The following is a 17,792-nucleotide window of genomic DNA, read 5'->3' on the forward strand; positions in this document are numbered from 1 at the left end:
AACCGCAGTCGTACTGTGGCCTTCTTGCACGTTTTTACACGATGTGCTCTCCCTCTCTTCCTCTCTGTGCCTCATAGAGGTTGTTTTTTTGTTTTGTTTTGTTATTTTTTGGTTTGGGATGTGGTGGCATAGAAAGGAGATTCTGGATCACCCTGACCTCAAAGGTCAGTTTTAGTCTCTACCTAATGCAGGGAACCCCAATCCAAATGGGAAATTACAAGAGGAGCTTTGAAATTATTCTTAAAGCTTATATCGATGGGACAATCTACCCCACTAATCATACATGTTCTCTAATAAGGAGGAGCCCAAGGGTGCTGGACGTGTGAAAACAAGCCCTGATCCTAAGGGCACTTTTTAAAAATTTCTTTTTATTTCCAAGGACCAATAGGTAGAGTTGCAGTAGCGTGAAATGGGTATAATGATGTGATATCTGTTTTCTGAAATCAATGGTAGATGGGGAGAAGAGCATCAATGGCCACCACAAAAGCCCCTCGACGACCAGTCATTCAGGTCAGCCCGGTACTGGTACTTTAAAATGAGAATTTTCATCCCATGCTCCACAGGAGATAATTATTTTTAGAGTGTAATCCCTTATCCCTAGTATTTACTCATATTAGTGGAGAATTCTAGTCTGGCTCTCTGTACCACAGGAAAGGTCGCTGGGTATGGGCTGAGCATCTGGAGTAAAGAATAACCTTGAGTTTGCCCAAAGTCAGCAACTGACTAGAGCCCTGAAGGTCAGGAATCTAAAATTCACCACTAGTGACCCCATGACATGGTGCTTTAGGCTTCCTAAATTGGTGCCTTAGCTTTCTCGTGGCCTGGGATATTCAAGAGGGAAGCGCTCTGTGAAACTACTGAATGACTTTGTATAATAGGAAGCATCCAATTTTATATCTAGGAAGAACTATAAAGATCATCTAATCCAAATCCCCTCATTTTATAAATGATAAAATAAAAAAATAAAAAACAGATCCAGAGAGGTGAAGTCCTCTCAGCTAGTTAGTGGCAGAGCTGGGGTCTAGAACCCAGATTTGTTCACTCCACTGCCTCACATTTTCTCTAATTTTAGTCCCAAGTATTCTCATGGACCTCTAGAATGGCTTCTATCAATTGTCAAATGATTAAAAATACCCTTTTGAAGTAGAAACATTACTCAGGTCAGGCCAATGATCAAGCACCAGTCATTTCCACCCCTTAACCCCATTACCAGACAAACAACCGGTCTTGGTTTCTGTGATGGATTTCAGTCTTCCTCTTTATCCACTCTGCTTCAGATGCCATATTTTGTTTGTTCTAGGATTCTGTATGATCTGTATATGTAGGCTCAACAAGGAAAAGATTCAGTGGCGTCAAACTCAAATTCAAAGATCCCTGCCAGCAGGCCTCACGCTGACTTAAAAATTTACAAATTAGTATTATCTATCTGTCTTGTGTTGTCATTTTTATTTATTTTGTTAACTATTTCCCAATTGTGTTATAACTGGTATAGGCCATACTCAAGGCTAGGGCCATGATTTTGACACCTCTGCTTAGGGCTTTCCTCTGGGACCAAACATATCTATAAGCCATCTGACTGTACCATGGACTGTGGGCCATGTCTTAAATGCCCCTGCTGTACCTCCCTGCCAGCCTTCCTCCCGCCCCTCATCCTAATTGCTTTCCTTAAAAAGAAGCATAGAATAAGCCTCTTGAAGGAAAGTCTCATCATCTCTGGTTAAAAACTATCCTAATCACAAAGTTCTGTTCTTTGTGGGCACAAGAACTCACATCATTCTTCTTTTTCTCTATATCTCGATTTGGTTTGTGCTTTTTGCCTCTCGCTCCAAACCACATTCTGCTCTTTTTAAAAAGACCTCTTTTTTTACACCTCTGTGTAAAATGCACAGGAATGCACTTAGACTACAGTAGTGAGTCACCTCCCCAAGATTATGTCAAATGTTGGGGATCAACCAACCAAACGTCAACACTTGCTTCAACCCACCTATCCATTCTAACCCAGTAAAAAGCATTCATAAAGATGATTCCTTCTGTACTTAACAACTAACTACCAAGTTCTCAGGGTAAAATCTTATGTCTCTTTGAAACTATTTTTTTTTTTGGAGGGGGAAGAGAGAGAGTGGGCAAACTTCATATAAAAGCATTGAATTTTTATTGCCCTTCCAACAGTTTTACTTCCCTCCTTTTCCAGATTGTTTTTAAAAAGGGTGTTCCACTGTGAATCACTTGGTATGTGATCCCTATAAGGTGGCCAGAAATTATAAATAGCTTCAGAAACCATGTCAGTCTTTTCAAGAATAAGTATTTGGAAATACAGCAAGTTGCATGTATGTAGCACTTAGGTAACTAACTAGTAGATGATCTGTGCATTTGTTTGTTTGTTTATACCAGCAAAAATGACTCATAAAGACCAGATATCTGGGCATCTTCTTGGTAGTACTTATATTTTTTCCCCTAATTTCCCAGAAAGGGCCTCTCCCTTCTATCTTCATTGGTAAGATCTTAGACTTACAATATATTCAGTTTTTGTTTTGTTCCCTTAAAAATGAACTCTTCTAAAACCCTTGTCTCTTTCATGTTGCCCGAAATAGCTGGTCCTTTTTCGGAAGTAGATGTATAATTTTTGTATGTAAACATTTCTTATAGACGTCACAAGGAGAAAAATATATTTTCTATTTATTTATTATAAAGGCACTACTAGAAGTCATTTTCAAAGACTGAAGAGTTGTATTAAATTTTGTGTCACTCACTCACATTCAGACCAACAGATACACATTGGAATGTTTCCCCTGGACCACAGTATGTGCACCCATTTGAAGACTTTGTTGTTCTAAAAACGGTAGCTTACAGAGTTACCCTGTTATAGTTTGGAATAAATGTCTCATAATAAATATTCAAATTCATATCATGATTGGTGTCTCCTTTTCTTTTTCACAGTAGAACTCCTCTGAATCCATGAATTTTGTAAATTAATGTTATATTAATACTTTTTATATAATATTCATTCCTGGATTACCCCACCTACCTAGTGGACATTCCTTGTGCCAAAGATAAAGAGTTTGGTAAAACTAAAAAAGAGGCCATAGAACAGTTAAGTACAACATCCTACATTCATAGGCTATCTCCAGTCTTTCAAAGGAAAGAAGATGATTCATTACTTCATCTTTTCTCCAAGACCAAGATTGTTATTATAATTATACAACGTACAGCAGTGGGAACAAACTCAAATAGAAACAAGATAGTGAATGCATGCATGAGGATCCCTGATGACCACATATTGGCTTAGTTATCTCTGTTCTTTTGGATTTTTATTTATTTTGTTAAATATCTCCCGATTACAATTCAACCTGGTTCCCATACTCAGGAGTGTTGTTGCTGCCACTGGCCTCCTGTATGATGCCTCTGATGTACAGTGAAGTCAGGCTTTTTAGTGGAAAAGCAATTCATAAAAATCACACTGTATGTCTGCTTTTTTTTTGTCAGTGTCTCCCAGATTGTTAATCCTGTCTACCCCCAAAACATATACAGGATTCTCATTCTTTAGAGCTTTTAATAGTTAAAATACAACTGGAGCTAAGTCTGGCAAGGTTATTTCCATGTGTTCTGAGTATGCGCAAAGAAGAGACAATACAATTATCATAAGACCATGGATTTAAAGCTTAAAGGGACCTTAGATGGCAAAGAGTCCAACCTTCCCATTTTACAGAAAGTTCATGAAACTCATTCAGGATTCCGTAACTAATATCTAATGTGAGTTTCAAACCCAAGTCTTCCTGACTTCAAGTCCAGCTGACTTATTTACCACCAATGCTAAATGAAAGTGAATTTAATTTTCCTGGATAGTTCTAGAAAGTTATATTTTGAGGCTTCCATAAATTCGTGGTCAAATGAATATGGCTACTCCTTCCAATAGTGCACATCAGAACTCACCCAAGCCTTCTTATCCTGTATAATTTTTGTTTTTGCCTTCTCATGAATCCTCAAGAGAGAACCTATCTAACATCCTAGAAACTTAGCTCTTTCTAGGCAAAGGGTTTGTGGACCCCTTTGACAATCTGCTGAAGCCTATGGACCCTTTCTCAGAATAATATTTTTAATGTATAATACAAAAGACATAGGATTACAAGGGAAACCAATTGCATTAAAATACAGTTATTTAAATGCTAATTTTTCCCCCAAAAAGTTCACAAAACCCAGATTAAGACCCCTTACTCTAGGCCTTTTAACATTAAAGGGATACCAGTAAAGAACTCAGGTTCTCCACTTGCTACTTCTCACTCTTGCTTCATGACTGACCCATTTCCCCTTCCTTGACAAGTTTTATAGCACTCTGTCCACAGTCACTATTATTATTATGCTGTTGGCTACTTGTACTCAATATATAAGCTCAAATACTCAATTTAATACTCAAAGTATAAGCTACTTATACTCATGAATCTCTCTAATGTCCTTTGTGGCACTGACATTTTGGAAATGATTCACAGACACAAATAATCCCTAAGAGAATGTTGGTATTGGAAAGATGGGTTTTTATGCCAGAAAAGATCTTTGGGTCCTTAAAAACATTTCAAGATTCCCAAATGGATTCCTCCTCCTGGTCAACTCCAGGGTGATACTGATGGACTGATTCAATGACCCATCCTTCCAGCTGCATGCTATTTCCAGAAAGTACTTGGTATTTGCTATTATGAAAATGATCAGCATGCTATTATACCTTTTTAATGAATGAAAATTTGGCATCTGCTAAATGCATAGCTCTATGCCAGGTTCCATGGAGTTTATAGTGGTTCCTGACCTCAAGGAGTTCACAATCTACTTAGACAGGCAGCATGCATAGTAAATAAAAGTTAACTCTACTAGAGAATGTAAATACCAAATGAGTGGCACTGACTTTAGTAATGATAATAATAAAGGTATAAATAAAGAATAAAAAAAGCTTTAAGGTTTATGAAGCACTTTGCAAATAATTTCTAATTTCCCCCCTCATAATAGTGCTGGGAATTAGGGGCTATTAGTAACCTCATTTTGGGAGAAGTTCTGGTAGGTTCTAAGGAGAAGATAAGATCTGAGATAGAGAGACAGCATTTTGTAGGGGAAAGAATCCTGGATTAAGAGTCCAGAAGACTGACTTTTCCTTGTCCCCATAATTCTCCCCCTATACAATTAAGTTGTGTTGATTTTTTTCCCTTTGTGATGCCTCCCATACCTACCTCTTCCTTTCTTTTGCTACTCTCTGGACACAAAAAACACCATCCACAAAAATCAAACTCCTCCTTTTCATTGAGTTGACATGAGTTGGGAAAGCTTCAGTTTCCACAGAAATGGCATTAAATGTATGGTATCATTAGCAGGAAGTTGAGGAAATAGAAGCAGGCAATGATTGAGAGTAAAGGGAAGTTTGCTTCCAAATGGATCAAGGATTCCATGATTGTCCTTTATATCAAAGGGGACCAAAATGATATCAGATGAAGTCTTTTTACTCATACATAAATAGATATTAAGTGAGGTGGTGTTATGCTGTCTCTCCTCCAGAGTCATCAAACTCCAACAGCAAGGAAAAAGTCAAGATGGCTGGTGATAGGTTGGAATACAGTAGATGACCTTGGCTTCTTCAATATCTAACCAAATTCTGAGTGCTTCATTAGTGTCTGTTTCCACTACCTTCATGGCTGTTGGAACAAATTGTTCTCATATGCCGCTTCCACTGAAGGAAATCTTTGTATGTTTGGGGTAGACCCCTCTAACTCAATGATAGGTTTGAGACCTAGTTTAGCCCATATGCTGAGACAATTTACCATGGTGTGGTCCCCATGCATATTACGGCTTCTTGGAACCACAAATGAGAGTGAGGTGACAGATGGACACCAAAGGAGGAAAGCACCCCTGGAAAGGACTCATCAAACTCTGCTACCAGAGGTCTCCTCTGAACATCCCCTACACCATGGATTCTAGGGAATCTGTAGGATTCCACACAGTGGAAGGAGATAGTAGTAGAACGTGTGGGAAAGGTAAAAGTGGTCAGGAATGGGAGTGGACTGGATTGAAATGATATTTTTGGAAGAAATAGTTAGGAGTAGGGATTTAATTCCCCAGAAAGGGACATTCCCCCTCCCCACCCAACCGGTTAATTTATACTGCAGAGCTTTGAAAGAAAGGAAAGCTTCTATTTTTCAAAAAAGAGAGAAACTGAGTCACAAAGGATTTAAACTGATATCTTATAGGGCTCACAGAGTGACTGGCATCCAAAGCTCTGGAGGATAGAGTTAAGATTTGAACTGTAAGAAATAAAATTAATATAGAGTGATAAAATTAAAAATATCATGGTTTCAAAGGGTTTATTGAAAGCCATTTAGAAAAATGAAGCCACGTGCCTGTTGAGTTCATTTAAAGGGACCCGCCATTTACCTGCTCCTCCTCCATGATCACAAAAAAAAGAGTGAGCCAGTCCCAGCACTCCCTATTTAACCTTCTGTTTACGTTATTAGGTAATTGCCTATATCATTTACATAAGCCAGGAATCATGGGAAACGTAGTTTCAAGTCCTCTAAACGTCCACAGGAAGTTTAGATCAGGGACCTCAAAATTAGTTCAAGGACCCCCAAATTTCCAATATCACATTCCCCGCTGATGATCCTCGGGTGCCTAGTCACCCCAGGTGATCACTTTACATAATCATCTTGTACACACAAAGATCTTCTAACTACAATAGGGAAATGGAAGAGAGAGATAGCAAAACCAATGTTTGACAAAAAGCCAATTAGGGGGCAGTCTCCTTTGGCATAAGAGTGTACATTCAAAACAAATGCATTCAACTCCCCATAGTTCAACCAACTGCACTCCAAGGTTCATTTGGATCTTCATGATGCAGTGTAGGCTCTTCAGGCATCTTCATGGTGCCTTCTCCAAACAGGTTTGTTGTCTGGATTCTGGGGAGATGGCAAATTTCTTATCCTGAAATTACTCTCAAAAGAATTTAAACTTTATATTATATATTATAAAACATACATTCCCTTCTGAGGAAAATTATACATTCCCCCCTGAAATTACTCTCAAAAGAATTAAATTTTACACCATAGATCATAATACAGACATTCTGATTATAAAACATACCTACCCCCCTGAAGAGGGTTAAGGCCAACACCCAGATCTCCCTCATTCATTCTTTAGACTTTAGCCACCAGGAATAATGTCACCCCACCCAACTTAGAATTAAGTGGGGAGGGGGAGGTCTGTGACCCACACGTGATAGTAAGTGACAAATCAGAAACAAGGGACTGCCCCCTGGATAGTCCAAAATAGTATTGAGGCCGCCATTTGTCCACGTGAAACTGGAGGTGGACGCAGGAAGTGACGAAAGCTGCCATCTTTTAAATATGATGGTAACTTCCTGTGGGGAGTTTTTTTTGGCACTTTGAACTTGGTGTTGAAGGATCTCGGGTGAGACCTCAGACTGCTTCCCTTTGAATTGTCACGTGGGTAAATTAGGCTGATTCTCTTTCTCTTCCCTTGGCGTTTCTGGAGGCTCTAGCCTTAGGGAGGTCTCTCTTCTTGGAGGAGGCCTTGTGGCTAGAAGCCTTGTTTAATTCACCTCTGTGCCCCTCTGCTGGGGCCTCTAAATCCCTACCTGGTTCAGGACTCTGGTCCGGGTCAGAGTTTCTCTCTCTCAATTTCCCTACTTTCAACAATCCTAAGTGTAAATAAACCACCATAAAAGTCATCCTGACTTGGGTCTCTTTTATTTCGAAATGGAGTTAATCGATTTCTGGTGACCAAACCTCAAATATCTAGTCCAACCATAATAATTCCCATTTCCCCCTCTTCCAGAACCTAGATCTTCATTGATCCTGGAGCCAGTATTCTTTCCACCTCATGGAAGCAGACGGGGCCTGGAATAAAGATGTGGTTGGTTGCATCCACACACAGCCCCTTAGAGTCTGTCTTCCCCGTGCTAACGCCAGGACCTGATGAGTAATGGGCAAGACCACAGAGAACAAACTTCTCCTCATTCCTTGGGAAGAATGTCCCTTTGTTCCAGGAGTCATCAGCTCAGTAGGGCCCAGCTCTTCACTAATAAGCATCACTTTTCACCTGGCAGGTACTGGGTGACCCAGTTAAGCCACAAAAGCTTCTCCTCAAGTTTTGGTCCCAGATTGGATAAGTCGATGCTGGAGACTACAAGTGGAAAAGTGGTCAAACCAGGGAACGGAGCATTTTCTTCCTTTGCACACAAGCTGGCCTGGAACCTGCTGGCTTTGGAGAGAAAGTCCTGTTCTCTCTTTTAATCATATACTAAAAATGCCAAACAGGGCCCGAGGAGACTTTCCGATCATGAGTTTGTGAGTTCTGGGAAAGTATCAGCCGGTTTGTTCTGCCTCTCCTTGACACAGCAAGAGGCCATATGTTATATTTTTCAGAAAAAGGAAATGGAAAGCAATTATATCTACTCAAATGCAATTGAGTTGGCCACTCAGGTGGCACTGTCTTTGGAATGTACTATTCCACTCTCAGGTAGCATCTTCTAGGTGCCCAGAGCCACAAAGGCCTGGATCATTTAATAGGGAAAGACGAGGAAAATGTTATCTTGAATTGTCCGGACAATTGAAGGAAAGATCTTGTAAGAGGCATGTGGAAATGTGGGTAAGTTAAAATGAAGTGAGAGGGAGAGAAAGTAAGATAAATAAAGGAAAAGGGGAAGGCAGAGTAGAAAGAATGGGGATAGAAGGGGGATATTTGAAGCTGGGTAAAAGTAACTGCAGCAGCTAAATGGTGCAGTTCTGAGAGTGCTGAGCTTAGTCAGGAAGATGAGTCTTCCTGAATTCAAATCTAACCTCAGATGCTAACTTTGTGAGCCTGGGAAAGTCACTTAACCCTGTTTACCTCAGTTTCCTCATCTATAAAATGAGCTAGAAAAGGAAATTGCAAACTACTCCAGTATCTTTCCCAGGAAAACCCCCCAAATTGGAGCTGATCAACAACAAAAAAGTAACTGAGTTATCTAAGTAGACTTTATCTCATCTCAATTCTCCAGATATCTCCCCTTCTATATAATCCCCTGAGCTTTGACTTCATATTGAATCAATCACTGGAAGGGGCATGACATAGGCAGAAGAGTCCTGGACTAGGGAGTGAACAGAACAAGATCTGAGAACTTTCTTTTCTACCTGTTATCCATGCGAAGTTGGCTACATTCCTAAATCTCAGTTTTCTCATCTGTAAAATGGAAACAATAAACATTTCTCTGCCTTTATGGAGTTGTCGTGAGGACTGAGGGACATGATGAGTGTGAAAATTATTTATAAAATACTTTTACAAGTGTAAGCTATCATTACTACTATTATTTTTTTAAACCTTTACTTTCTGACTTAGTGACAACTCTAAGACAGAAGGATGAGGGTTAGACAAATGATGTTAGGTGACTTTCTCAGGATCAGGCCAGATTTGAACACGGGCCCTTCCAGTTCCAGGCCTGACACTCTATTCACTGTGCCACATAGCTTCCCCTATTACTATGAATAATTAACACTATGGATTGAGTTCCTTTTAGATCCCTTCCTGAGAGAAATTTAAAATCTGATCTCAAGGTCTGACTGGTCCACAGGATGAAAAGACCTGATTCACCTTTAAGGAGAAAACTATGTCTTAGTTGCTTATTTTGTGGAGATAAAGTCTCTCTGCTTATACTTCTAGAAGTATTTCTCTATTCTAATTAGAAAGAATCACAAATTTAGTGCTCAAAGGGACCTTAGAAATCTAGCGCAATCATAATTTTATGCATGAGGAAAATGAGATCCAAAGAAGTTGTGACTTATCTATATCAAGGAATAAGTGGCAGAAATGGGATTTGAATCCAGATCCTCTCCTTCAAGAGCTAAAAGTCTCATTCTAATAAATTAAAAAAAAAACCAGGCCTTACAAGCTTTTTTCCCCCTTCCCTGGTGTTAGAGACTCAGAGGAGTAAAGTCACTCCATCCAAGTCAAAAGAGTCTGGGCTAAGTTAAGAAAAAGAAAGCTTTTTCTTGCTTCTGGGCTAGGAGACATTGAGAGCTAAATGTATTCACAAAAACATTCATCAACAATAAAAATGTGGCCTGTCTTATAAATGCAAATGAAAAGCCAAGCAGAAATCTACATGAATTCCAGAAATTCTTCTGGACTTAAAACTCTGTGCCCAGAGCCACTGGTCTTCTAGACGCTGTGAATCTGCAGTGCCAGAGCCTTCCCTTGGAAAACGGTCAATCTGGCTCCGCAGGAAACTCCCTTCAATACCTTTCTCTTTCTAGGGTCATTATTCCTGAGACTCTAGCTGTGGCCTCAAAATTGCTTTGTGTCTCATGTCTTAATGATGCTTCCAGTTAAGTCACTTAGAATTACAGAACTGACAGCAATTCCCAAGGATCTACGCTTCATCTATCCATCTGTCTCCTGGCAAGCATGTCTTCAATTTTTTCTAAAAAAAGAAGTTTCAAAGCTTCCTCTGTCCCCCATTCCATGGTTCAATAGTTTGGAATGAGAAATTCTCTCCTAGATCTAATCTACAGACCTACTACATTCTTCAGTTTCTTCTTGCTTTTTATCCTCTGTAGCAACATAACTCTTTATCCTGGAAGGAGGAAGCCACCATCACATTCTCTGTCCCTCCCTAGCCTTTACTGATTTTCTCTTCCTACCAACCCTTTCTCTAAAGTTCCTGGGTTCCCTCACATTTCTTCAAAGGGATTTCTTCAAAGGGAAAGATCACAGGTTTCACTTCCCTCTTCTTTTGTTTTCCTTACTTTACAAAGAATAACAAAAATTCTCATTTATATAGTACTTTGGACAGCAAGGTGGTACCATGAATAGAAAACAGGATCTGAAGTCAGAAAGATTCATCTTTCTGAGTTCAAATCTGGCCTCAAATGTTTACTAGCCATGTGACCCTGAGCATGTCACTTACCTCTGTTTGCCTTAATTTCCTCATCTGTAAAATGATCTGAAGAAGGAAATGGCAAGTCACTCAAATATCTTTGTCAAGAAAACTCCAAATGGGATCACAAAGAGACAGAAAGACATAACTGAAAATGATCAAACAACTACTTTAAGAACAAGGGATCATTAAGAACAAAAATTTTATTGAGCAAAAAACTTTCCCAACAATAACCCTGTAAAGTAGAAGACATAAGTATTATTATGTCCATTTTATAGATGGGAAAAATGAACTGAAAAGTGTTCCACATGTGACCTCCCCATGGTCATATACCTTGTTATTTCAGTCAAATCTGACTCTTTGTGACCCCATTTGGGGTTTTCTTGGCAAAGATACCAGAGTGGTTTGCCATTTTCTTCTCCATATACTTAATAAAGATCAAAGCTGAGATTTGAACCCTAAACTTACACTTAAGTGTATGTACATAGTTGTTTGCATGTTGTCTCCATTTTTAGAATGTGAACTCTTTAAGGGCAAGGGCCATATTTGCTTGTTTTCCTTTCTTTATATTTCAGGTCTTTCTATAATGCCTGGAACATAAGTGCTTAATAAGCACTTGTTGACTATGTTTTGACTAATCCGTTGCTTTTCCCACTACACTATGCAAAATAACATATCATTTTTCTATTTTAAAAGAAGATCGATTTTAAAGCTCTAATAAGAAATATGGTAGGCCCCAATTGCAAATGGTCAAAGTATGAACAAGTAATTTTCAGATGAAGAAATGAAAGCCATCAATAATCATATGAAAAAATGTTCTAAATCACTCTTGATTGGAGGAGTGCAAATTAAAACAACACTGAGGTGCCATCTCACACCTATCAGATTGGCCAATATGACAGGAAAGGAAAATAATAAATACTGCAGGGGATGTGGCAAAATTGGGGCACTACTGCATTGTTGGTGGAGTTGTGAACTGATCCAACCATTCTGGAGGGCAATTTTGAACTATACCCAAAGGGCTATAAAACTGTGCATACCCATTGATCTGATAATTCCACTACTCAGTCTGTACCCCAAAGAGATATTTAAAAAAGGGAAAGGACCTACTCATTCACAAATATTTATAGCTATTCTTTTTGTGATAGCAAAGAATTAGAAATTGAGAGGATGTCCATCAACTAGGGAATGGCTGAACAAATTGTGGTGCATGTTGGTAATGGAATACTATTGTACTATAAGATATGAAAACCAAGATGATTTCAAAAAAAAGCTGGAAAGATTTGTAGAGCAAAATAAGCAGAACTGAGAGAACATTGTATACAGTAACAGCAATATTGGACTATGATTATCTGTGAAAACTTGGCTACTTTCAGCAATGCAATGATCTGGGACAATCCTGAAAGACTTATTATGGGGAATACCATCCACCTCCGGAGAAAGAACTGTTGGAGTCATATTTCACAACAGTGTATTCGTGGTTTTATTTGGGGGTTTTGGTTATGTATGAGTGTGCCCTTACAACAATGACCAATATGAAAGTGACGAGAAATTTTTTTTTAATTTTATTTATTTTTAAATATTTTTCCATGGTTACATGATTCATTTTCTCTCCTTCCCCTCTTCCCTTTCCACACCTGGAGCTGGCAAGCAATTCCACTGTGTTATATATGTGTTATCTTTTCATATCTAAGGAAAAAAATTTTTTGGTTAAAAAGAAAAGAGAAATATGGCAGGAAATCGGGTAAGTACACTAACAGATGAAAAGTCTAAAGTTAGAAAGTTACAAAGATTCTTTGATGCACTAAGAAGCTGTTCTCACTCCCTATTTTCAAGGGAAAACTGGAAATAGATAAGTGGGGCAAAGTACAGGAATCCCTTAAATCCAAGACTCCGTGGGAGATGTTGAATGAACAGGAGACACTCCCACTAGGAAGCAAGAGAAAGAGGGTGCACATGGGATTGATTCACCCTATCTCAGCTGGAAGGAGAGTGGGTAATGAATGGAAAGTTGCTTGAGCAGAGTAGAAGGAGGTTCCCACAAAATCTGAAGAGGCCTTTTGTTTGTAGGGCGAGATGGCAGAGTCCAGTGTAAAGAAGAGAAGAATGCAATACTGAAGCTCCAAAATCCAAGAAAAAACTGTAACCTTTCTGGTGAGGATCTATTATGAGTCCTCATTAGTCCCACATCTTAAGAACTAACACCATCTCCTGGGGAGCAGGAGAATTGCTGGAGTATTTCGGCAGAAGCAACCAGGAATTGGATATACAGCAGAGAGCTGATGGGAGATGAAGCAATACTGGGAAGAAAAACCTTGATTCTAATCAAGCTGTAGCCTATGATGGAGGAACCTGACCTTGTCCCTTGATCTTCAAAAGTTACAAAAATTCATCATGATAAAAAAAAATAATAATACCATCTGCTTCCAGAGAAAAATGAAGTCAGAATCGAGACCCAAACAAACTTTTTTCGCTTTCTTTCTTAATTTTTTTAAGTTTCCCTCCACAAAAGGATTAATATGGAAAAAATGTTTTACATGATTACACATGTAAAATCTGTATCAGATTGCTTATCAGCAGGGGATGAGGGAGAGAGAGAGAACTGGAGACTCAAAATTCTTTTTTAAAATGTTGGAAACTGTTTTTACTTGTAACAGCTAGGGGGAAATTAAGTTAAATTAAAATTTAAAAGTTGCAAAGAGTCTCTGAGGCACTAAGAAGCTGTTCACACTCACTAATTTCAAGAGAAAGCTGGAAAAAGAAAAGCAGGGAGAAGTATAAGAACCCTTAGACCCAAGATTCAATGAAAGACACTGAACGAACAGGAGACATCCCCGCTGCAAGCAAGGGAAAGAGGGAGCACATGTAATCTATGTCCATTAATAGATTCTAACCATTTCTCTGTCTCAGAAGGACTAAGTCTTTGTAGATTCTATCATCTACATCGTTTTGTAATAATTATACTTATTTTTGTAATAAGTATAACTGATCCTACCCAAGATAATGCTGTGAGTCATGGAGAAAATGCAAGTTTTTTACTGGGGTGGAGTAACACAGAGAATCAATGAAGGAGGAAAGGAATCTTCTTAACTCTCCATGGCTTTGGGTTTGAGTTGTCTGTGTTCTTTATTGGGTAATAAACCTGCTCTTTGTCTGATACCTAGTGAGCCTTGTGACTTTTAAGGGGAGCTGATGGCCAACATTTGAGGGAGAATTATATGCCAAAATTAACAGGCTGATCGATGGGGCCAAATGAGCCAGAAAGAAATGAGATCCCCAAAATCATCCGGGTCCTTCATGTGAGAAAGAAGCCTCTGATACAAGGGTTATATAGAGATTAATCCTAGCACCTTACTAAAACCAAATAATTATGGTTTTTCCTCCTAGGTACTACCACCACCTTTCTGCCTGCTCTCTGGCTGGATCTTATGTTTGATATTAGCTAATCAGTTCTCCAGATGTAAATTTGGCTGGCAAAAGTATGGCATCAACCCTCTGGAAGACTTCCCCAATCTTCAGTTGCAGAAATCTAGCAACTGAAGCAGACACTTTCTTCCTTCATTTCCCAGCTCCCTTCATTTTCATGGGATCTCTTACCTTAGACCTATATAGCACAGGGACTAGTTTTTGCCTCCTAACTTTCAGTGCCTAGTATACTGGAGCAATATAATGTTTGCTGAATTTAATTAGATTCTGGGTGAAAAAGAAAAAAAAATTATGGCAGAGTAGAAAGAGAACAGGAATTGAAATCAGAGAGTGTTTTTTCAAGTTCTGCTCCCACTACTTGTTCTGACCTTGGGCAAGTCACTTAATCACAGTGAATCCCATCTTCTTCATCTATAAAAGGAGATGGGTTGGAGAGTAGATGACTTTTTACATCTTGTCACAGATTTTGTAAAGATAAATCTTTGCCAAAAACCAGCTAGGATGAAATGACCCAATTTTGAGATTCCATGATTCCTGACTTTCACAAATAGTGGAAAGAGCACTACCTCTGGAGATGTGGAGTACCTGGGTTTGAATTTCACCTCCGGCCCAAGGTCTACACGACTATGGAAGTCAGCACCTCTGGTTAGATTAGCCGGCTTCTGAGATCCCTTCCAGATCTAGGTTCCTACAAACTTCTGAACCAGCTTCAGACATTTAGTTGCTGCGTGACCCTTAAACCTGTCTGCCTCAGTTCTTCATCTGTAAAGTAAGCTGGAGAAAGAAATGGCAAACCACTCCTGTATCTATGCCAAGAAAACTCCAAACGGGGTCAGGAAGAGTTAGAAGCTACTGGAAAATGACAATATTTGGGATAGATAGTATAAAAAACTATGAGCTGAACCAAGAATTGAACAAGAGATAGAAAGCAAACTGGTTTGCTTTGGGAAGTTTAGTGTTTTTAATCATGCCAAAGCTCTCCTTGAAATAGAGGCCCTTTTTTAATGCCAATATTCTTCTAGTGGTGATGGGTAAGCTGAAAATCATGGGATACCACTATCTCTGAAGATATGAAGGTGAAGATCTCTGAAAGGGCAATGATAAGGCACATTGTGGGCATAAATGGATCTGAACTATAAAGAAGCGATGAAAGATATTATAAAAGAAATATTGAAGGTAAGAAGGGGTGTACTTGGGCTATTCACCTGACATAAGAAAAGTATAAATAATGGATAGCCCATTGCTATCACCATATTTTCTTAAAAAACAAAACAAACAAACAAACAAACTTTTACTTTCCATCTTAGGATCAATACTTACTATTGGCTCCAAGGCAGAAGACTGGTAAAGGCTAGGCAATTGGGGCTAAGTGACTTGGCCAGAGTCACACAGCTAGGAAGTAGCTGAAGTCAAATTTTAACCCAGGACCTCCCATCTCTGGACCTGGCTCCCCAGCTGCCACCCCCTTCACCCCCATATGTTTTTAAAATGTGAGGGCAGCTGGGTAGCTCAGTGGATTGAGAGCCAGGCCTAGAGACTGGAGGTCCTAGGTTCAAATCTGACCTCAGACACTTCCCAGCTGAGTGACCCTGGGCAAGTCACTTGACCCCCATTGCCCACCCTTACCACTCTTCTGCCTCGGAGCCAATATACAGTATTGACTCCAAGACGGAAGGTAAGGGTTTAAAAAATAATAATAAAATAAAATAAAATAATAAAATAAAATAAAATAAAATAAAATGTGAAGAAGGTACCCAGCACATTTGGTAGCTCACATATGGGAGTCTATGTACTCGTCCCACAAGATAGGTCACAATATATAAATAGCTATAGAAAGACAATGCATACACACATAAATATATTAGGAAACAGCCCCCAGCCCAAGCAAGTGATGGTAGGACAGGGACAAATTAGGTAGCATTAGTTATCATGAGATGGATGTCTCTTGCTTTAAAAAAAAATTTTTGCTAGCTTTGATTCTTGCTATATTGCACTGAGAAATCACTTAATCTCCCCAAGCCTCAGTTTCCTTTTCTGTATAAGAGTCATGTTCATTTTTGCCTTATTGACATCACAGGATTATTTATGAGAAAAATATTTTTTAAGCTGGAGAGCCCCATAGAAACTTTAGTTCCTCGCATCATAGGATTTCAGTGGAGAAAGGCAGGCTCCGTGGCCAGGAGTCCCATCAATATCCTCAAGCAGAAGTTCTTTATTTTCTTTTTGAACCTTTACTTTCTGTCTTAGAATTGATACTAAGAATGGGCTGAGAGAGGGAGAGAGAGAGATAGAGAGAGAGAGAGAGGGAGAGAGAGAGAGAGAGAGAGAGAGAGAGAGAGGGAGAGAGAGAGAGAGAGAGAGACTAGACAATTAGGGTAATTAGGGTGAAGAGACTTGCCTGGGGCCACACAGTTAGGAAGTATCTGAGGCCAGATGGCCCTGCTCTCTATCCACTGAGCCACTTAGCTGACTCAATGCAAAAGTTCTTCACCTGGATTTCACACCCCACAAAGTGGTCCACGGTTAGATTTCAGAGGCCTGAGAACTTGTTTTTTAAAAAAAAAATCTTTTAATAACTCTCAAACTGGTTTCCTTTATAATCTGGCATTTTATTTAGTTTTTAAAAGCATTATTTTATCAGTTAAAGCATTTATTAGGCTCTTACTGGGTGCCAGGCACTGTACTAAGGGCTAGGAATACAAATGCAATTTTTTAAAAAGTCTGCCCTGGAGGAGCTTCCATTCCAATGGGGGGGTGACAACACCCAAAAGGAAGCTGAAAAGCATCACTTCCCAAGATAAAAAAAAAAGTAGATGGGGGTCTGGGTCTGGCTGGGACAGAAGGAGAAGTGAACGTGGCTAGTGGAAACTCCAGGGAAAGACTCACCAATCCAAGCAGGAAGCTGCAGGAGTGGAGGCATGGCAAGGCTGTGAGGGTGGCTGGCCATTTTACTAGACTCTCAAAGAAAGGTGAAGAAGCCCCATCCTGAAGGAATCCTTCCTGCGACATCCCATTGCTACTTAAAGAGCTCCCACAATGGTGAAGTCATCCTCTTCCCAGTCAGTCCATTCTACTTTGGACCACTCCCTGACATCAAGGCTAAATTTGCCTCCTTGAACCCTTCCCCCATTGGTCTTGGTTCTGGTCTCTGGCAAAAACAAACAAACAATGGAGCAACTAAGTGGCTCTCAGTTGAGAGCCAAGCCTAAAGTCAGGTGGTTCTGGATTCAAATCTAACCTCAGACACATCCTAGCTGTGTGACCCTGGGCAAGTCACTTCACCCCCACTGCCTAACCCTTATCACAGTTCTGCCTTGGAGCCCATACACAGCGTGGATTCCCAGACAGAAGGAAAGGGTTTACAAAACAAACAAAAAAAACCACATTATTTTCTAAATTATGACTTTATGAATTCTTTCTAAAAAAATGTGTGGATTGTGGCTAGCTGGTCAAAACTCACCTC

Source organism: Gracilinanus agilis, chromosome 2, assembly GCF_016433145.1.
Source record: "Gracilinanus agilis isolate LMUSP501 chromosome 2, AgileGrace, whole genome shotgun sequence".
Classification (NCBI taxonomy): Eukaryota; Metazoa; Chordata; class Mammalia; order Didelphimorphia; family Didelphidae; genus Gracilinanus; species Gracilinanus agilis.